The 22452-nt window shown below is 48.3% G+C and overlaps 1 protein-coding gene across 3 annotated transcripts in view; it reads left to right on the plus strand.

Moving 5' to 3' along the window:
* Positions 1-22452, plus strand: part of KIAA1217 (KIAA1217 ortholog) — a 944408-nt gene that overhangs the window by 323202 nt on the left and 598754 nt on the right. For 2 of the 3 annotated variants that reach the window (XM_075552493.1, XM_075552494.1), the window contains one exon: positions 15239-15400. The gene's annotated coding sequence lies outside the window, so the exon portion shown is untranslated. Of the gene's footprint in view, positions 1-15238; positions 15401-22452 lie in introns of those variants that run through there. The other variant, XM_075552500.1, reaches the window with a different exon arrangement.

Below are 22452 nucleotides of genomic sequence, written 5' to 3' on the forward strand. Positions count from 1 at the left end.
GTCTAAACAAACAAATAGCCAGTTGCTGAGAAGTCAGCTCCCACTGATGGTCCTCTTTCTTTCCGGAGTCAGGCAGACGGAATTGTGCTCAGCCCTGCATGAGCTTCGTGGCCTCCGGGTGGCCGGGCCCTGCTGTGGGTGCTATTCCATCAGACTGAGGGGTTTCCCTTGTTGTCGCTGAGCCTCTGGTCGACCACACCTGATAGCTTTTTCGAACGATCGGTTCATCCACATGATGTGTTCAGAGCAAGTGAGTCCAAGTCCCAGCATCCCTGCTTTGAAAGTCAGCTTGTCTGTTCTTCTTGGACCCCGGTAGATTTCAGCAGCCATTGCCAACCCCAGAGGTGGCATCCACCCTCCTCTGGTCTTCTCTTTCGGTTCTCCACCGTTCACCTCCCTCTGTGGGGATTGCAAAACCCCACAGCGTGGAGGAGCCGTGGCGTCGCCATCAAAGGGACATACCTCCATTCGAGCACTTTCAAGAGGCCTTTGGTGGTTCCAAGCTGCTTCGGTGCAATACACAATGTGATTTCTTTGCTTCCTCCACAGATAGTGATCATTGGAAGGATATCATTGACATTTGTCATGATAGAAAGTTAGCCTGTGAAAACCTTGTCCTGTAGGAGCGGGTGGTTTTATTAGGAAATGAGGGAATGATGAAGAAGTGGGCTCATGGGCCTCACGTTTATGCCTGCAGCTCATCTCTGAAATGACCCTGGACCTGATCTCCACCTTGAACTTTAGACAGAGTCTGGCTCTCTGACAGAGATGAGGAACTGAGCATCATGCTTACATACTGGGGTAAAAACAAACCCACTGCCTTCAAGTTGATTTGAACTCATAGGATTTTGGAATTGCAAATCTTATGGAAACAGATAATCTCTTATCTCCCCCTCCACCCCCACAGAGTAGCTGGTAGGTATGAACCCTCTACCTCGTGGTTAGTGATCCAACACTTACTTAACCTTGTCCAACACCTATTACATGCCATCTATTCTAGGGTCAGAAAGAAAAAGAATCCGCTCCTCTGTCCGTCTCCAGACGGGTCTGCCCACGCTCAGGTACGCCCACCTACAAGGATCCAGCGTGAAGACTGTCACCCATGCTACACCATGCTTCAGGACAACATTGCATGGTGTGGTACCGTGGGTGAATAGGTGTGCTTGGGGGCGATTGAATGCGAGGCTGAAGCACTGCCTACAATGAGTTTCAAAAGTTGGTGGATATTTTCTAATTTAATTCCATTGTATCCACGAGCCTTTTGAAGTCCCCTTGTATATATGGCTATTCTGTGGGGCTGCTAACATGAGATCAGCAGTTTGAAACCACCAGCCACTCCATGGGAGACAAATGAGGCTTTCTACTCCCGTAGAGTCGCAGTCTCAGAAACCCACGGGGGCAGTTCCACCTTGTCCTGTAGGGTTGCCGTGAGCAGGTATCGATAGCACTGAGTGGGTCTTTATCTCATGCAATGAAACCGTTCTACTCATTGCAGGCTAAAGGATAAGACATGTGATCGTAGTGTTATCGTAGTGACAACCGGGGTTTAATAAAACGAAGTAACCCATCTCAGCTGCAACAATCACCCTCACTTCTGTCTGCGTTTAGGCCCTCCCCTTGATACCCTGGCAGGATTAAATTTCAGTTTTATTAGAGCATTAAACGCCACCACATTTGCAGGTGAGTGGGTGGTAAAATAGAACCGATGCTTCCAGAAGATTAATCTGGTCAGTGGAAAGGGGGCTGCAGTTGAAGGAAGGAAGCCACTCAAGGTGAGATGACCATGAATCAACATTGGCATTGCCACTTGTGGATGGCATACCTTGGCTCACTTTTCACCTCAGAGATACCTTGTGATGCACGTATATAGACCCTACCCTCCTTGTCAGGGATAGCAAGGCTTAGAAATGGGAAGTGAATCTACGGTTAATGGTCCTAAAGGTAAACGGGATCTGAAGCCAAGTCTTCAACTCCCAGTCCTGGGATTTCTCCAATACTCAGTGGTTATCTGTGCCATATTCCATTCGGGAAGTGAGGAGAACGGGGATGTGGGTGATAGAAGCCAGAAATGAAGCATGTATTCCATTTCTTTTCAGGAAAACTATCTGTTCAACAGTTTCTGCACTGCGTGAGTGTCCTTTGTTTATCTGTTTGTCTCTGTGTTAGTCTGGATTGACTAGAGAAACAAATTAATAGACACTCATATGTGTATAAGAAAGAGCTTTATAGAGCAGTTGAATATTGAGAAGACATCCCAGCTCCATCCAGAACAAGTCCGTAAGTCCGATATTAGCCCATATGTCCGATACCAATCTATAAAATCCTCTTCAGACTCACACAACACATGCAATGATGCCAAATGCGGGAAGATCACAGGTCAGTGGGCGGAAAGTCTTGTGGATCCAGTGGCGGTGGAAGCATCTCAGCACGGATGTGGGTCTCCATGTGGCTGCTCCGGCTTTATCAGGCTCCTTGTCAGCAATGTCTCACAGGAAGTAAACACGTGTCCCGCCTCCAACGAGTTATTTATCTCCTTAGTGCCTCCAAATGAGGTCCTCAAGCTGCGACCTGATTGACAGGCTAGACTCCACTCTGCACTCCTAAGTCTCAAACTGACAACAGGTGATGTCACTGCGACAGTCTCCATTTGTAGAGTTGAACAATTCATTGGTAGGTTCTAGATCTTGTTCATCTTTGATACTCCGACGCCTAATAGAACATCAGGCGCATAGTAGGTGTTCAGTGAACATGCGTGAATGAATGCTGCATAAAGACTGATGGTGTCTAAGTAACAGGCAAGAACCAAAGGCGACGTTGAATCATCCCAGGCCCGTGACACTGACACGGTGACTGCAACAATGGGCGTAACCATGATGACTGTTGTGAGGCTGCCACAGGGCCCGGCAATGTTTCTGGGTGTTTGTTTTGGTTTTTCTGTCGTTTGTAGGATGCCTGGGAGTGAGCCCGACCTGACGGCACCGAAGGAGAGCAGCGACCACGTAGTACTCGTGAGAGAAGCAGAGCGAAGGAGAGCAGTGTAGGTTGGTGGGCGGTGGAGTGGAAATGAGCTCAGGGATGGCTTTGCAGGGAGGCTCTTCATGATGATGGTTGCGTCAGTGAGGGTGGAGACCCTTCTGTGCTTAAAGAGTTATTAAAGCCTCCACATCTTGGAAACCAATGGTGAATCAAAGCCTCTGGGACCTGACCCACCTCCTCCTAAAATCAAAACAAAACAAAATATCTCAAAAGAATCAAAAAACACCACATGCACTCACTCACAGTGAGAGCAGGCCGTGTGCTGTGCACAGAAGGTTTTTTAATTCAGTGCTCACTACAAGCTAGAAGGTGGATACTCTCATGAGCTGCAATGTACAGGTGGGAAAGTCGGGGCAGGGATATTGCTCCAGTTTTGTGTGTGTAGGAATCCAGTGTTCCCAGCACCAGTCACTGAAGAGACTGCTCTTCCCCCATGGAATAGACTTGGCATGTGTCTTCTTATTGTGGAAATAACATTGGTGTATCTATATGTGTGCATACACACATATAGATACACCATTCGTATAGTTGAACAGTTCATTGGTAGGATATATATATTCAGAAGTACATTCAAAGCTGTGAAAGTCCATTCTTAAATTCAGGCCCATCTAGTCCATTGCAACTCACAGCCACCTTATAGGACAGGGTAGAACAGCCCGTCTGTGGGTTTCCAAGACTGTAACTCTTTATGGGAGTAGAAAGCTCCAGCTTTCTCTCACTGATCCCCTGGTGGTTTTGAACTGCTGACTTTAGGGCTAGCAGCCCAAAGGCTAACCCACAGGGCTCCTTTCAGTGACAGTAAATATTAAAAGGTAATGACTCTCGTGGTAGGGGAGCGAAGGACTAGAAATGGTGAGGTCCGGAATTCCAATGACAGCTTCACGGTTCTGTGTGATTGAAGGAGCCCTGGTGGTGCAGTGGTTAAGCACTCAGCAATTCATCCAGAAATTGATATTTCAAACTCACCAGGGGCTCCCCAGGAGAAAGGACCCGGCAATCTGCTTCTATACACCAAGGGACCCTGCGAGACAGTTGTACTGTGTCCTTTGGGACTTCCATGAGTCTGAGTCAGCTCGGCATAACAAGAACAACGTCTGTGTCTTACTCACCAGGAGATGGAATGCTCGCTTACCCATAGCAGACCTCTGAGGGGTCAGGGATGAGACGTGGGAGAAATGGGGAAGTGCTGGAGCCTCCTAGAGGGAGGGTGCCTAGCAGAAGTCACCAAGGATGTGTTTGGAGATGAATGCGAGTTTGAGGTCCATTCTGATAACAGGAGAGATAGTTACTGGGCAGGCAGCAGAGGTGGAGGGTTCTTGGAAGCCTTCTTGATGGAGTCAGAAGGAGGAGCTCCATGGTGATGGCTTAAAAGAAGGACCTGCCATCTCCTTAGGTGTGGTGGGGACACGGCATTCCCTGGTCACTGTCAAGTTCATCAGCTTCTACTGGATCAGGAAGAGGCTTGGTGGTGGCATGACCTACTCCTTGAGCTGTTCCTCACAAGGTCAGTAGTTCAAACCCACCAGTCGCTCCATGGGAGAAGCACAGTGGGGACTGCCCCTGCAATAATTTATTTTGGGAAACCACAGAGGCCGTTCTGCTCTGTCCGATGGGATCGTTAGGAGTTGGGAATTTGACTCAAGGGCAGTGAGATTGGTTGGGGTTATTTTGCTGAACCCAGACCGTTGATCTGTGGGTCACGGCATGGTCTCAGATTGCTCTTCTCCATGGAGCAGACAACTCCAGATGGAGCAGGGTGGGCAGGGGAGGGAGAGAGGGCAGCCTCCTCAACCAGCCAGAACAACCGGTCCACACTGATGAGCCACACAATAGGGAATGTCGTCACCTCCTTCGCCTCATCCTTTGAAGAGTCCTTCATGGCCGTTTGTCCCCCGGGTTCTTTCTCTGAGAGCTGTAGCTTCATCACCACCCATGTAAGCTAACTAAATGGCAAGGGTTGAGGTTATCAAGGCCCCTCCCCCCCCAACCCCCCCCCCACACACACACCCAATCCCTTGGGCCCCGCCATGACCTGAAGTCAGCTCTAACTAGGGCGCCCGTCTGCAGCACCATGAGAGGTTGCCTGCTCCTGCGCCACACCCTCTTCACCACCGCCGAATAAAGAATGTGTGCTGGCCGCTGGTGGCTGTTGGCCTCCTGGGTTAGGTCCATTGCCCAGCGCCATTCACACAGCAGGCCTCTCGAGGCTGTTGGTTTCTCCCATTGGCATATGAACATCGCCTTCCACGGTTTGCCTTCCTGCTTGCCTTACTAACCATGGAACGTTTTAGAGAGAAGCAGAAAAACCCGAGGAGGGTCATGATATATATATATATATATATATATATATATATATATATATATATAATGTATGTGTGTGCATGCATGTTTGTATATGTATACACATATCTATCTATCTATCTATCTATCTATCTATCTACCTTTCTTGAAATTTTCTACAGGAGCCAAACATCATTTTTGGATTTTGCGCCAAGCAAGATAGACACACCTGAGCAGGTGAGCTTGCCACCACCAGGGGGCAGGATGAAGCTGTTTCTGCTTCTCATCAAGACAGGCATGTCCCAGGGGCAAATCCAAACCACACAAACTTTGCAGTTCCTTCAAGGGGGCTTCGTCAAAGCCCTTGGGCGACACTTAAACTTCACGGTGAGAGGAACATTTCTTTGGCCTCGAAATATCGCAAAGAATAGGTCGGGTTTGCCCTCCTCCAAGTTAGCAGTGCTCCTGATGGCATGCATCGTTTGTTTTCCGAATTGGCCATTTTTCACAGTTCAAGAGTAGCAATAAGGAGGCATTGTTATTGCTTCTCAGCTTTTTGGCTACGATCAAGTGTAGGAGGCATTGTTTACAAATACACAACTCCCTAGCGCGCTGGAAGCTTTAAACCTGGCTTTCCCGCGGTGTTCAAAGCTTCATCTCTAGCCACTGTCGTTAATGTTGAAAACCTGTAAAGATGGATCCCCATGCAGATTCGCCTTGTAATTCAGAGCTTGCCACACATCAGGCATCGCCCTAGAAATCTGAGGGATGATGCTGTGGGGGACATGGTTCCTGCACCCCGGGAGCTCACAGTCTCCACAGCTCAGGAAAGCTGACATGTTCATGGGGAGGTGGTGGTGGTGGTGTGTGTGTGTGTGTAGAAACTAGTGGATCTGGAAAATGTAAACTAGCAATAGACTCATTTGCTGACCCACCACAGTTCAGGAAAGTTGACATGTTCATGGGGGCAGGGGGAAGGTGGTGTGTGTGTGTGTGTGTGTGTGTGTGTGTGTGTAGAAACTAGTGGATTTGGAAAATGTAAAGAACTAGCAATAGACTCATTTGCTAACCCACCACAGCTCAGGGAAGCTGACATGTTCATCATCTCAGGCCTTCCGGCAACATCCTTCAAGTAAATTCTCTACTGTATAAATTCTGATTGCGAGACGGCGTGTGTGTGTAGGGAGGCTTCAGCAAGTGCGTGGAAACAATGGAATGAAGGTGTAACAGAATTTTCCACAATCTGTTTGAAGCTTCCATAAGTTCATTGTCACCGAGTCGATTACAGACAGGGTAGAAGTGCCCCCTGTGGGTTTCCAAGCGTAGAGAGCCTCAAGTTTCTCCCACTGAGGGACTGATAGTTTTGAACTGCTGACCTTGGGGCTAGCAAACCAACACAGAACCACGATGCCACCATCTATATGTAAAGGAAAAAATGTTTCCATTTTTCCTGGCACTTTACAATTTCCCAAGAACTAATTTGTCAGAGAAATTGCGTTGCAAATATATGATACGGGAGGAAGGATGAAGATTGAAAGGGTGATTCAGAGAGTCTCATAAAAGCATTGAGAAATTTGAAGGGAGAGTGAGATTTTACGTCAAACTAGGAATCAAAAAAATACACATCACCGTGCTCTGGACCAGGTACTACCTTCATTTTTCATGAGTTGAACAGCAAAATCAAGCCCTGATTTTTGGGCAAGGTTAAATGTATGGCCAAGCGTGCAAAGAACCAGGAGAGGGATTTACAAACTCTCAGTCCCCCGTCCCTGGTCTGTGATTGACTTTGAGAAAGTCAGCTCACCTCTGGCTTCTTCCGCCTCCTGGGGAAAATGAAAGTGATAAATGGCCCGCCTCACTGAGACGCTGTGATGAATGCCCCACGTGACCGAAATACACGTGCACATGCAACTCGGGATTGCAGGGCTCGGGCAGATCCATGAGAAAGGGACACGTGTGTCGGCTTCTTACAGAAGGAGGCTTCCTACCTGCCTCCCCTCCCCACCTCCAGCTCCAGCTCCACCCTCCTCCTCTGCCTCCACTTCTACCTCCATCCCCACCCAAAAGATCCCAGAGAGTCTCCTAGCTTTGTTCAAAGCCATTTTCAATCGGGTACTGTGACCCAGCGGATTTTTTTTCCCATTTGGCCGATTTCCAGAAATTTCTGAGGCCTTCTTTCTAGTCTCTGAGTTTGGCAGCTCCATGGAAACCCACTCCACATCATAGCAACAGGCAGGTTGTGGTGCGCCTGAGGTGCCTTGACTGGGGATCGAACAGAGGTCTCCCACCTGGAAGGGGAAAGAAAGTTCTTTCACTACACCGTCAACGCTCATGGAAGCAGCAGTGGAAAGATCCAATGACTAGTTAGTTGCATTGGATGGCTGGGCTGCACAGCACCTCCACAGAGTACTGAAAAACGAGGATGCTCCTTTGAAGACTGTGGTGTGCCAGACTCAACCCGTGGTTTTTCGGTTGCTCCGTATGCATATGAAAATTGGGCATTGAATAAGGAATTGATACTATAAGAATTGATGCATTTGAATTGTGTCGCTAGAGAAGAATATTGACCATCCCATGGACTGCTAAGAGGACCACCCAATCTTTCTTGGAATATATACAGCCGGAGTGGGTCTTGGAGGCAAGGATGGCAAGACTTTGTCTCTCATACTTTGGACATGTTGTCAAGAGAGACCGGTCCCTGCAGAAGGCCATCGTGCTTGGTCAACTGGAGAGGCAGTGACGAGAGGAAGACCCTCAGCGAGATGGATGGAGACGGTGGCTGCTCCAGTGGGCTCGAGCATTGGCGCAATAGTGAGGATGGCACAGGACCGGGCGGTGTTTCCTTCTGTGGTGCTTATGGGTCAGAACCAACTCTGTGGTACCTGACAGCAACCCCAACACTCATGTCCCTAGAAACACATATCACTTATATTCTTCAAGAACGGAGAGGGCAAGTTATTTGTAAGGATTATTCTGGAATACATATATTCCAGAAGAATCTGGATTTTTATAACATATATTAATATTCCTTACTTTCATAAGCAAGTATAATGTTTTAAAGCACACAAATACCTTTCTTTTTTAATGACCCAAAATACAAACCTCACTTTTAAAAAATGACTCTCAGGAAAGTACTTGATAGTGTATCATTATCATTTACCTAACTGAAAGAGTACCAGTAAAAATGAAACCAACCAACCAGGGACTACTCCAGTCATGCTTTTGTGCCCGTGCTTATGTCCCATCCCGCCTCCTCCAAGTAGCAAGAACACTGCGGGGTTTGGAGAGCGTAGGGGGGATGCTTTCTTCTGTGGGAAGGACATTGGACCATCCTTCTGTGGGAAGGACATTGGCCCATCACCTCCCGGGGTGGATTTCTCCTCAGGAGATGGTGAGCGAGGAAGCAGCAATGGAGAGGCTGTTTTTGTTATCCTGAAATGGTTACAGTAACTACCAGCTCCAAGATCATCAAAAGAAGAAGCCGAGCCAAACACTGCCACAGGCTTGGTTCCAAGTCACAGTGAGCCTTAGAGGACCAAGTGGAACTTCTCCTCCGGGTGTCTGAGGCTGCCAGTGTCCACGGTGATGGAAAGCCTCATCTTTCTCCCTGGTAGCAAGCGATGGGTTCAAACTGCAGACCTGGCAAAGGAATACCAGAGCTCCCTGCCAATTGAGCTAACTGATTTGATTCACTGGAAGCTTCAAGCAACCGCACAAAGGACTTGGGAATTTTGTATTTTCCATGGCGTCCTAAATAATAAAATCAGCCATGGAGTCATCGGCAGTAAGAGGAATCACTGTAGAGATCAAAGAGAGTTTATCTCTATGTATAGAATAAAATGAAAATGTAAAAGTGTTCCAAATAGTAGGCTTTTGGAAAATGGGGGGTGTGTGTTTGTTTTAGAAGAATCATTTGAAAAAGTATCTCTTTCTTCTAGCACTTACATTATTTTCAGTAACCCTGCGTGCCCCGGAAGAGAAAACAATGAGGAGCGACGCTAGTTCCAGCGGAGTATAACGTGGCATTTCCAGCTGGATCTAACTAGCCCATGGGAGGAAACGCAACTTGTTGACTCCCGGGCAGCCAAAGTATCTGAAAACCTAAGGGTATAAAGAATAAATACCGAAGCCTTTGAAACAAACTGTCCTTTCTTCGAAGCCCGTGTTGTTTCTGGAAGATTGCAAGCAGCAGAGCCTAGGGCCCACTGTGGGTCAGATGTCAAGGGGAGTCCCACGTCTCACCTGGAGACGACTTGTGCTGGGATGCCAGCCAGTGGGTCTTTCTTTTAGGTCTGAGGAAGATGTGGCTGCGTGTCCAGGCTTTCAGCCCCCTCCCAGAGAGGTCAGGTATGAACAGGAAGAACAAGAACTTGGGGTATTTTTGCAAGGCACTGCTAGAGTGCTGCTACATGTCTCCCCCAAAAAGCGATTGCTGGAGGGAAAGCAGATGATTACTTTCCAGAAAAATGCAAGCTTAAAGCCATTTCCAAAAAAGATTTGCTTTATTTATATATATATTTAAAAGTGGCTTGGATCCATATTCTATAAAGACCTTTGCTAATCATTTTTTTCTCCTAATTACTTTGGCTAACACATATTTGATTATTTATATATATGGTGCGAATGGTGGTGAAATGTAAGTTGCTCTCCCATGTAATTAGTTTGTTCTGGGGGCTTATTTTCATTACTAAAATAATTTGTGGTAGGGCGTTATAAGGGCAAGGCTCAAGCCGAAAGGCTGCAGGATATTATTTCTCATAGGAAACCTTCTCTACCATGACAACTCATTTTATTCCTTGATAGTCAAGCCTGTACTCCACAGCTAAGTCCACGCATACGCTCTCACTGGCCCAGACCCTTGACTCTCCCACGGGATGGCTGGAATTCCATCATAGAGGGAATCAAAAGCTTCAGGCATCAGTGGCCACGTATTTTCTCTCAGAATACCTATTTCTGGGGCCCTGTACCTCTTTCCTATTTTCTTTCCCCCACCTGATGCCTACTGGATTAGAGGAAATGGTGGAGGACAAATGAAGGACACCGCTAGGCCCATGACCTGGCAGGATTTCCCTTTGGCGACGGACTGGTTTGGTTTGTCTTTCCCTGGAGCCAAGAGAAAGATGCCTTTGTCTTTCCTATGGTGGTTACATAATCTATTGTCAATTCAAGAGGATTAAGAGTGAAGGGGTGGGGTTTAGCCTGTTAGTTGCAGCTTGAGTACCTCCTTTGGAGGTGCTAAGGAGATAAGTACCTCACTGGAGGTGGTATACTCACTCACTTCTGGGAGACATTGCAGCTCACAAGACACATGGAACTACCCTAGAGCCCTGAGCTGGAGGAGCCACATGGAGACCCCTGCCAGCGCTGAGATGCTTACCACCACTGCATCTGCAGGACTTCCCACCCACTGGCCTGTGATCTTCCTACATTCGGCATCATTGCAGGTGTCTTGTGAGTCTGAAGAGGACTTTATAGATTGGTATTGGACATATGAGCTAATATTGGACTTAAGAACTTGATCTGGACTGGGCTGGGGTGTTTTCTCAATATTCAATTGCTCTTGTCTACAAAGCTCTTTCTTAGACACATGAGTATCTATGAATTTGTTTCTCTAGTCTACCCAGACTAACACATTTCCTAAAACCAGCCTTCACCTGGGCTCTGCGTTCCACCCCCACTCCCACCCCTTGCCAGGGAACTTCCTCACAACTATTTTCCATTTTACCTTCCATTTGCCCCTCTCTCCTTTACCTTCAAACAGAAGTGACTTCATCCCTTTTACTATTTTCTTTTTAAGGTGACCTCAACTTTACTAAAGCCTTCAAACAGAGGTTCTTCCTTGTTGCCTTCATTTCCTGGGATCCAATCCCTGGCTTTGATGCATTCCACTGCTGGGCCCTGGCCTGAAATATCTTTATTTCTTGTATGTTAATTTGCTAACATCAAACCTCGACACAGAAAAGAATATCAAGAGACTCTTTGATCTGACTCTGTCCCTCCTGGTATCAGTGCCCCGGGGTTCTCTTCTAGAGAACCTATTTGTGGATCCCCGGTCCGACAGCAGGTTGAGCAGCAGATGCACACAGTAGCTCCGTGGGCGAAAGATGGGACCGTCTGCTTCCATACATAGTGATGGTCGTGGAACCCCATGGAGACCCTTCTCCTCTGTCCTATAGAGTTGATGGTGGGGGGTATCTTCCATATTTTATTTCTCCCTCCTGGCACCAGTTTGGTTATAAAAGAGGTAGGGCTAATGGATAGAGTCTCTGGGTGGCACCAATGGCTGGCAGACTGGAGCTATATAGAAGGACCTGGGATGAAAGATCTCATCACCTGTTGCTGAAAGATAACCGCTGTGGAAAACTCTCCATTCTAATCAGACGCACGTGGAGAAGCCATGAGTTGGAATTAACTCTGTGGTGTCTGGTCTGGTCTGGTCTGGTCTGGTTCAGAGGGAATGGCGGAGGATAACTGGATTCTCCAGATGTTAGAGAAGACACTGATTTTTAGGTAAGAGCTGAAGGCCAGAGGAAGTAATGTCCTTGGGTAGATTCAATGGTGCTGTGTTACTTTTTGCGATACTAGAAGCCACAGGGGTCCCACTGGCTGGTTTTCCAGAAGTAGATCACCATTGCTTGCAAGGCACCTTCCAGCTAGACTTGACCCACCCACTTTTGGGATAGGAGCCAAGGATCCCGATGGTTTGCAACACTCAGGGCTACAACGTTAGCTGAACTTCACCAAGGAGGATTTGGTTGTAGTTTTCACAGAAGAGAGGCGGTGGGATCGTGCATCTTGAAGTCTGGATAGATTACTGTGTTAGTCTGAGTACTTTAGAGAAACAAATCCACAGAAACTATGTAAAAGAGAGAGTTTTATATAAAGGTTAAGTGCGCATCAAGAAAGCATTCCAAGCCAGTGCTGCCCAAGCCCACAAGTCCAACATTAACCCATATTTCCAACACCAATCCACAAAGTCCTCCTCCATCTCACAAAACAGACACAATGATGCCAACTGCAAGCGGAAAGCCGAGTCAGTGAGAGTGTAAGCATCTCAGCACTGGCAGGGGTGTCCACACCCAGAGCTGCCTCAGGGCAGGTCCATATGATTTCTCCTTAGGGATGTCTTGCAGGAAGTGAGCCTTGCCAGCTGAAGCAGGGAACTGGCTAAGACACCTGTACCCTGGTGCGACCATCACAAAGCAAGAGACCCGAGAACTAGAAAGGAGAGGCTCACTGAGCCATTTATCCCTCCGCCCTTCAATTAACCCCGCATGTGTTTATCAGCCAGGTTGGCACAATAAACTAACTACCTCAATTACAAAAGCAAACACTAAACTTTCCGGAAAAAAAGAAAGTTCCAAACCAAAGCCTGGCCTTGTGGGAGAACAGAGTTTACCGAGCCTTTGGAAGCAGCTAGACACATCTGGGGTGCTTGATCCTTGTAGTGGATGTGGTGGGAAATGAGGCTGAACAAAGAGAAAGGAGGGGAGAAACTGACCATGACCCCTCCTTGGTCTTCTCTCTCTGGGACGTGAATGCTCTTCTCTGGAACACAGGGAAGCACAGAAGCGTTCTGGGATGATCCGATGGATGCCATGCCTCTGTGCCAGCCACTAAGGACTTCCATTCATGGCCCACATTGGTCCACAGTTCTTCCCATTGTCATTCCTAATGTCTTCTCTCCCTGGGGTCAGGCAGGAGTCCTCCAGGGCCAGTCCAAGTCAGCTCCAGGCAGACGTTACTCAGAGGGGCCTCAGCCTCTGCCTGCGGAGACACCATCGGCACCGTCCCCCTGGCTCGCTTCTTCCCTTGTTTGAGAAGGGTTCTCTCGGTTCCCGTCCTCCACCGACTCTCACAGGGCCCGCCTGATGTTCTGATAGGGGCCTTCACTCCACGTGAGGTTCAGACATCGGCATTGCTTCACATTACGCAGCAATAATGAACAATGAAGCCCTTTTTATTCAGGGTTGCCCTGAGTGGCAGTGGCTAAACAGCACCTAAAAGCAACACAACAACAGCAAACAAACAAACACAAAAACCCTTACATCAGCTGGTTTTTCTTTAACTCAGAATATCACTGACTATGTGCCATAGGGAGAAATCCCATATTAAATTCTTGCATTTCTATCTTACCTGTAAGGTCTGTGAGCAAGGCGATCGATTGGCATGTGTGTTAGTCTGGGTTGACTAGAGAAATAAATCCAGAGACACTCATACGTGTGTAAGAGAGAGCTTTATATCAAAGAGCAATTGTACATTAAGAAACACCCCGGACCAGTTCAGATCAAGTCCATAAGTCTGATATCACCACATATGTCAATACAAGTCCATAAATTCTTCTTTAGACTCACACAGCCAGGCAATTATGCCGATTGCAGGAAGATCACAGGCCAGTGGGTGAAAAGTCTTGTGGATCCAGTGGTGGTGGAAACATCTCAGCTGCTCGGGTGGGTCTCCATGTAGCTACTCCATCTCCAGGGCTCTGGGTTCTATCAGTGTAGCTCCATGTGACTTACCAATGGAATTTCTTGCTGAGAGATACGCAGGGAGTGTATCTGGGCCTCAATGAGCTATTTCTCTCCTTTGAGTCTCCAAATGAGGTCATCAAGCTGCGACCTGAGGAACAGGCTAGATTCCACCCCTTTGCTCTCAATAGTCTCAAGTTGACACAAGAATAAGGTTGACAGTTGAAACCCAGTCAGCAGCACCAAGGAGGCCAGACCTGTGTGTGTGTGTGTGTGTGTGTGTGTGTGTGTGTGTGTGTGTGGTGGGGGGTGGGGATGGGGGGGTGCCTCTGGTCTTAAAGATGTCAGCCAACTGCACAGGTCACCGTAGAGTGGAGTCAACGTGAGGACAAGGGTTCTAGAGCTCGGAGCTTGGGAGGATTTTATTACTGTTGTTTTGGCTTTTTGTTTGTTTTTGCTTTGTTTTTTCAAACAAGGAAAGCTGCCCATAGCCAGATGGAGAAACTTTATCACAGAAAGGGGGGACAAGTTTCACAATTACTTTTCTAAGAACCACCGGGTGACCGCATGTCATGCTGAATCACAGGATGTTTCCCATAATTCAGCCTCTGTTCCTCATTTTCGGCAATCCAATGGCAAAACTTCATTCATTCAGACTCAAGTTTTCCTATTCTTCTCATTTCCAAGCCTGGACATTTTGAAAATGATTTAATGCCCAGCTTTTGTGAAGTCTCTATTTATCTAACTATATTTTCTTCCCAACTCTTATAGCCTCTTTGGGTAACAATACTGAGACATTTGGGAGATTTTTTTTTTCCTTTAAAGACAAGATGTGTTAGGTAATATCAAGCTCTCCCCATGCACTTGTTCATTTCTTAGCAGCCACAGACCGTTTGTAGGAACCTTTCTTCATTCATTCATTAACCAAAGCTCATTGAGGACTTCCGCTTGGCCATCTTTAGTAGCATGTCAAACGTTACTCCATTTATGTAAAAGTAAGAAAACTGCAGTCTATGTGAAATTGCAGGCTGTCCCAGAATTTCTGGCACGTGACAGCTGGAGCTTGCCCTTCCAAATGAAGAAAAAGGAAAACACACTGCCATTCCATCTAGCCTGAGTCACAATGACACTTCTGCACCATGTAGAGCTGCTCTTTTGGGTTTCTGACCATTTCTACAGGGGAAGGCAGCCTCACCTTTCTCCTGCAGAGCAGCTGGTGGTTTCGAACCACTGACCTTGTAGTTGGCAGGGTAACACTGGAAAACTGGAAGTCAACAGTCCCTAACTTGGAGAGCTGTACAATACACATGTGTGCTCACAAGGCATCCGCGGCACATGGCTACGTTCACCTCTTAGGTCCTGCCTGCGCTCTGTTTATCATCAGCCTGAGCATCTCATGGCTCAACTAGACGTCCCCTGGTAGAAGCCACTACCTGATTGTTACTCTCTTGCAGACGGAGCGCAGGAGGCTCTAAGTGGACAGCTGGTTTGCCAGGGCACCGTCTGCATCCTGCTGACAGCTGGAATCTCAATCCTGAACACCTGGGCTTTGACCAGAAGACGAGCCCTAGCGACTCCTCAGTGGAGGGGACCACTCTGCGTGGCTTTGTTTGAAGGTAAGTTCGGTCTTTTATCTGATCTTAGAATGGATATTTATCATCTTGACAGTGAATGAATTATCAGCTGACGGCCATGTATAAAAGCTGGCTTTCGTTCATCCCCTTCCTGAGTCCACTGGAACAAACGTCTGAGTCGAGCCGTGCGGTCTCCCCACATGCATGCACCCAGAGGTGCAGCTGTCTGGTTTTCCAGCCATCTTTCTTGGGTCTCGCCGCAGTGTCACTGGCTTTTGTACCACTCTTCAGTCTGTGTTTATCTTCATGCGTGTGGCGGGCTTTGTCCACAGATTCCGTTGCAAAGCCATCATCGTGACTAAAGATTGAGCTAGTTCAAAAAATGTGAACTATTGACAAACAAGGTGACGGCCTGGATGGGTGTCGGGTGGCTTTGTCTGTGGAATGAATAGAATGAATCTGAAATAAGACTCCTTTTGAAAAAAAAGATAATTTCATTGGGGGCTCTTACAGCTCTTATAAAATCCCATACATCAGTTGTATCAAGCATATTTGTACATATGTTGCCATCATCCTTTCTGAAACATTTTCTACTTGAGCCTTTGGTATAAGCTCCTCTTTTTTTCCCCTCCCACCCTAGTGAATCCTTGATCATATATTGTTGTTATTATTTTGTATCTTACACTGCCCATTGTCTACCTTCACCCGCATTTCTGTTATGTGCCCCCCTTGGGGCTATATATCTAACCTTGTAATGGGTTCCAGCTTCCTCCCCCTTCCCCCACCCTCACCACCTCCCTTGCTTCATGATATACTTAAGCTTCCCTCGCTATATGACTCTGATCTAAATCAGTATTCCAGGAAAGTAGGCGGGGGGGAGAGAAACCTGCAACTTTTTAATTGAGGTTCCTTTGCTTTGCCCAAGCTAGCCCACGTGGGTGGCCTTGGCGGTCAGCAATGGGGAGATGGTGACATTGAACCCCAGCTTTAGATGGATTCGCTTGGCCCAAATCACCACGGGAGGCTGTCTGTGCAGTGGTTGAAATGCCAGTGAAAGAGAAGGGACAGGAACCAGTGTTCTCCGTTCCACTGCGCTGAGTAGTGACTGGCCTCACATAAGCTCGCGGGTGGCCATCCAAGATGCACCTCTCCGTTTATCTCTGGTCGAAGGAAAGGAGAGCGAAGAAAATCAAAGCCTGGGGGAAACAAGTCAGTCTGCTGACCTCTCTGGGCAGATCACAGAAAGTTCTCGATGCAGTGGGTGGACCAGGTAGAACAAAATAGGAAAATCCTAAATAAAAAAAAAAAAAGATAACCCAGACTTAGTGGTCTGATCGAGACTAGTAGAGCCTACAGCTGTGGTCCTTAGATACCCTTCAAAACTGGACTGGAACCCACCACCAGGGACCACCTTTTAGACAAAGGGCAGAGAGACCTGTGAAGAAGTGAGCAGACACTCCTGATAGGCAGTGCTCAGCCCTTTAAGCAATTAACCAGGTGGGCTGAACAGGGTCATCTTTACCCAGAATTGGAGCTCAGGAGGCAGGAAAGATGCACCAAGGGCCCAAGGGACCGAAGGAGGAAGGGGGAGAGTACCGACACCTTGATGGAATTATGACTCATGTTACAGAGCAGCCTGTGAAGGAAAACTCATGAGCTCTATGGACTTGCACCCATACAGTCCCGAAAGAGGAGAACCAGGAAAACAGGGTACCTCTTCTTCCACGGCAGGCCTCTCCTGAACCTACACTATGCTGATATCAAGTTGTCACATTTCTCGTGTGATCAGGAGGTGTCGGCCGGATCAGGTATCAAAAGATCCAAAGCAAACAACTAAAGCAAAGTGAATGCGGGGGGTTAGAGTGGAGACCCAACACCCCACTGTAGACAGTTGAATACCTCCCCCATACACAGAAGAGTTAAAAAGGGGACAATTCAACCAAGGTGCAGTATAGCACCAGTGAATCACCTATCATTCCCCTACTTCCTGAATGCTTCCTCCTCCCCATGACCCAGCTCTACCTTACAAGTCTGGCTAGACCGAAGAACACACATTGGTACAGATAAGAGCTCTGGACACATGGAATTCGGGACAGTTAAGCCCCTCAGGAACAGTAGTGGGAGTAGCAATGATATGAGAGGAGGGCGATGGTCAGGGGGAGGAAGGGGGAGCCCATCACAAGGTTGGATCGGGGACAAATAACAGTTATGTGGGTGAAGGGAGACAACGGGCAATATAAGATACAAAATAATAACAATATATAACTGATTAAGGATTCACAAGGATGGGAGGATGGGGGAGGAAAGAGGGAAAAGAGGAGCTGACACCAAGGGCTCAAGGAGAAAATGTTTTGGAAATGACGATGGCAACCTATGTACAAATAAGCTTGATACAATTGATGTGTGGATTGTGATAAGAGCTGTAAGAGCCCCCAATAAAATGATTTTAAAAAAAGAAGAAGAAAAAGTTGTCAACTTGTGACATACATGGTTTAGAGGGAGTTGTGGAAACCTGTGGCTGTCGAGTAGATCCCAATGCACGAGCAACCCTCCTGAGGAAAATGGGAATGAGAAAGGATAGGTCCTGTCCAGCGATCATCTCAATTCAAGTTGGCTTTTCTTGAGTCAACCATGTGGACTGACCCCCAGCCCGCGTCTCAGAGAGTGTGAGGAGAGAAAGGCCGCAGACGCCCTTGTCCAGGAGCCAGGGGCGCACCGCCCTTGAAGGGATGCTTCCACCGCTTTAGGGTGGGGCAGTCACGGCCTCCCACCAGTCACTCTGAAAGTTCCCTGAGTGTGACGAGGGTACCAGTTTGCAAAATAGTTTCCAAATCCAAGGAGTCAGAGAGGCCATTCTGCTTCCTTGTCTATAACCACAGTGCTGGTGGAACACGGTAGGAGAGAGGAGGACACGGAGACTGGGCTTCCGTGCAGCCAGCTAGTACCAGTGAGTAAGTCATGTGTCAGCTCTGCCAGAAGCTGACTGGGAAAGGGAGTTTCAGAGTCCCGATTGCTCCACGGCTGACTCTGATTTCCCTTTGCAGGCATCTGGATTCGATCGCCAACGGTCTCTCTAGATACTGTTGTGACTGACTGTGTGCCAAGCCAGCTACCTTTCTCACCCCAGGGAGAAGCTGGGGATCAGACATTCCTTCCCCACAGCCTAAGTAGACACTGCCAGGGGAGGGAGCGGACTTGGCAGTTAAAATGATGTGTGGACTGCATCTTGAAAGAGCCAGGCTGAACTTAGAGTCCATGGGCCGCCATGAATCATCTCTGTGTGTGTGTGTGTGTTTTGCACTGGAATGCCTTTCTCTTCAGGGCTCTTCCCGTAGCAGAGGATCAAAGAGCCAGCCGTTTATGGATGCTGAGTTCATTACCAAGTCACTCCGCTCAGCGACAGGACACTGGCAAACACACTCATCATTCCCTCCCCTTGCTGTTCTGTCGCATGCATTGATGTTGGAGGGCAGGAAAAGATGGCAACTACTTTAAATAACTTTTTTTAAAAAGGAAAGATTAAAATTCACTTTCAAAGCTTGAGAAGGGCTGGAGCTTAGCTGGCATCTTTTGAGGGTAAGGAATGTGGCAGAAGGAAGGAAAGAAATGGACGCATTCCCACATGGAATGTGGCTCCAGAGGAACAGCGGCAGACCTGAATCCGGTGCCGTCTCCTTGCCCTTGGGTGAGCATTGGGGAGAACCTTGGATAAGCAGAGCAGAACAGACGCAGGGCTTTTTTATTTTTTTAAGCTCAAAGGAGATCGTGTAGTTGAAAACCAGGCTTTTGAACTCGTTCACTAGAATGTAGAGCCTAAATGTGCTTCAAATTACAGCACCGCGAAGTTCCAGTCCCAGGACTGTGGATAATCACTGATAGGAAATAATATCCGCTATTTGCTCAATGTCTGCTGCCGCACGCCGCACGCCGCGCCCTGTACGTACCGTCGTCTCAGGCTCAGCCCACGCGAAGGGAGGTGGTGTGAGCCCGTAGTGCACCCAGCAGAAGGAGGCGCCACAAAGTCGGAGAGGTTTGGTAACAAACTCAGGATTTGAACCGGGATCTGGAATAAATGGGAAATACTACCCCCTGAGCCTGTAGTCAGCATTTCTGGCTCCTGGTCCCTCTTCAAAAACCCCAGGAGGCTTTTGAAGTTTAACCACCACTGGGAAGGGAATGTTGGCGGTTCAAAGTCAGGAGTAGGAGGGAGGGCCACCTGGTCATCTGGCTGCTGTCGAGATTAAACAGCAATCACAGACTCGCTGCCATTGAGTCAGTTCTAACTCATAGTGACCCCCCTCCCCATCGACTCCCCGGTGAGTCTCCAAAACTTTACGGGAGCAGAAAGCCTCATCTCTCTGCTGCGGAGTGACTGGTGGTTTCGAACGGCTGACCTTGCAGTCCGGAGCCCGGTGCATAGCCACGATGCCACCAGGGCTCCATCCTGGTAGGGATTCCAGCCTAGAAAACCTTCGGGGCAGGGCTACAGTGGCACGCATGCGCAGCCACTTTCCGTGAAGGCCGTGCCCACGGCAGCCACCGTGCTTGCCCCCATCTCTGCTGCAGGACTTGTGGGATCTCACTTCCCCTCTGGCTGCGAGGGAATGAATTGTGTGTCCCCAAAGCCAGCCTGTTAATGCCCTGACCCCTCTTGCCTGAGCTTGTGAGCCTGTTGGGAAAGGGGATCCTTGGAGATATTATCAATCAACATGAAGTCATACAGGAGTAGGGAGGGTCCTGATCCGACTTGAGGGGTTGCTAACCCTTAGGTCGGCAGTTCGAATCAACCAGCAGCTGTTAGGAGAGAGACGAGCCTTTCTTCCCCATGAAGAGTTAAGAGTCTCGGAAACCCACAGGGGCAGTTCCACCCTCTCCGATAGAGTCGCGATGAGTTGGCATCCACTGGATGGCCGTGAGATCGGCTTGTTTGCTTCACCCAACAGGAGAGGCACGGACCGACAGGATGGAGATGGCCAAGTGACAAGGGATCTTTGGTGTAGTTGCGGGCGAGTGGGAGCGACAAGGGAACAATGCTTTCCTTAGACTGAGCTTCAGAGGGTGCGTAGCCCTGCCCAGAGCTTGAATTCAAGGTCGTGCTTTCCAGAAGATGAAGAGAAAATGTTCCTGAGATAAACTAAGGCGGCCCTAAGACGCTCACATGGTGCTCGGACGTGCTCTAGGGAACCACTGTGTGGGGTGGCAGTGGGTTCAGCCCTCCTGGGATGAGCCCCATGTTCATCTGGGTTGACTAGAGAAATGTCCCAAGACCCACTTCACTGCCTCCCTGTTTCAGTTGCCCGCACACCCTCCCTTAGCTTGCAGAGTGGCTGCAAACCACCCATGGGTCTTCTCCCAGGAGCTTACCCCAGAACAACTCGATAGAGAAGGTGCTTGATAAAGGAAGCGACTTACCAGGGTTCTTTATTAAAGGGAGGAGTGTCTTGTGATACAGTGCCTCTGAGGAGAGTCTATTCGAGTCCCAATAGCCATGCCACCACCTGTGTCTTTTTGTCAACACTAACACCGGAGTCACAGGGAAGCCACAAGGGCCAACCTGATCAGAAAAGGGATGCTCAGAGGCTTTGCGCTTGTTACTCTTGTTCTGATGTCACTGCTGCCACCCTTCGCATAACTCTACTGTAAAAAAGAAAATATCAAAAATAGAAGCGGGCATCCCATGCGTCCTTTTCTAAACAAATGGAACTGGAAAACTATCAAGAGTATCATTCCAAACCTTGTGCCCCGCCCCTCCCCCTCACCCCACCTCGAGTTCTCTTGAAAGCTTTCACACGTGCAGAGTAAGAAGACGTGACTCAGCCTTCCCTCCCGAGTCCCGCCTCTCACAGTTGCTGGGATTCGGTGCCAGGCTGCACATATGTTCTCCATTCGGTGAGAGCAAGAAAACACATTTGCTGAAAAGAAATGGGAAATGTTAAGATCGCTGGAGTTGGAATAAAAAGATGCTTTGCCTTTTGCTGACTTCTAGTCCCCTCCGGTGTCTGAAGGCTGTTCTGGCTTCAGCCACCGGGTTCTTGAAGCCTCTGTCACCTCCCCAGTGGAGCTCTCCAGAAAGGAGCATGCAGCATATTCACTTCCTGCAGAATGGAGGACCAGGAAGTACAGACTGACCCAAGGATGGGACTCTGGTGCAGAGATAAGATATCCACAGTGTCCATGTCATGAAGGCTCTCTGCTACCACCAAGCCAGTGTTGACGCAGAGCGACGCCTCCCTGTGGGTTTTCAAGACTGTAACTGTTTATAGGAGTAGAAAGCACGGGCTTTCTCCAACAGAGCTGCTGGTGGTTTCGAACTGTCGAACACTCGGCTCTCACCCCAACATATGGGCTCCTTTTATTGAAGGCAAGGCACTCAGAATTGTGAAGCCCTTGTCCCACTCAGTCCCCGTGACAACCAATACCACTTGTTGCTGTCAAGATGCAGACGCATGCTGCGTTCATCTAGGTAGACTAGAGAAACAAATTCATAGACACGTATATGTGTAGAAGAAAGAGCTTTATATACAGGAGCAATTAAATATTGAGAAAACATCCCAGCCCAGTCCAGATCAAGTCCACATGTCTGATATTAGCCCATATGTCCGATATCAATCTATAAATTCCTCTTCAGACTCACACAACACATGTAATGATGCTGAATGCAGGAAGATCACAGGCCAGTAGGTGGAAAGTCTTGTGGATCCAGTGGCGGTAGAGGCATCTCAGCACTGGCAGAGGTCTCCATGTGGCTCCTTCAGCTCACGGGCTCTAGCATAACTGCCTGTGTCTTCTTAACAGGAATGCCTTGCACGGAGTGAGCATGTGTCCCACCTCCTGCAAGCTATGTATCTCCTTAGCCCTCCAAATGAGGTCATCAAGCTGCGACCTGATTGACAGGCTAGACTCCACCCCTTCACTCTTAAGTTTCAAAATGACAACAGATCACGTAACTACCACATATGGGGATGCCACGTGCTGCTGAACAGAAGGGCTCTACTGAGTCCCCATGGCCATGACCTCTTGGAAGTAGACCAGCAGGAGCAGGTTGTAGGAAGGCTAGAACCACCGCCCACTTCTGGGGTTTGCAGTTGAACACT

Source organism: Tenrec ecaudatus, chromosome 6 (genome assembly GCF_050624435.1).
Source record: "Tenrec ecaudatus isolate mTenEca1 chromosome 6, mTenEca1.hap1, whole genome shotgun sequence".
Classification (NCBI taxonomy): Eukaryota; Metazoa; Chordata; class Mammalia; order Afrosoricida; family Tenrecidae; genus Tenrec; species Tenrec ecaudatus.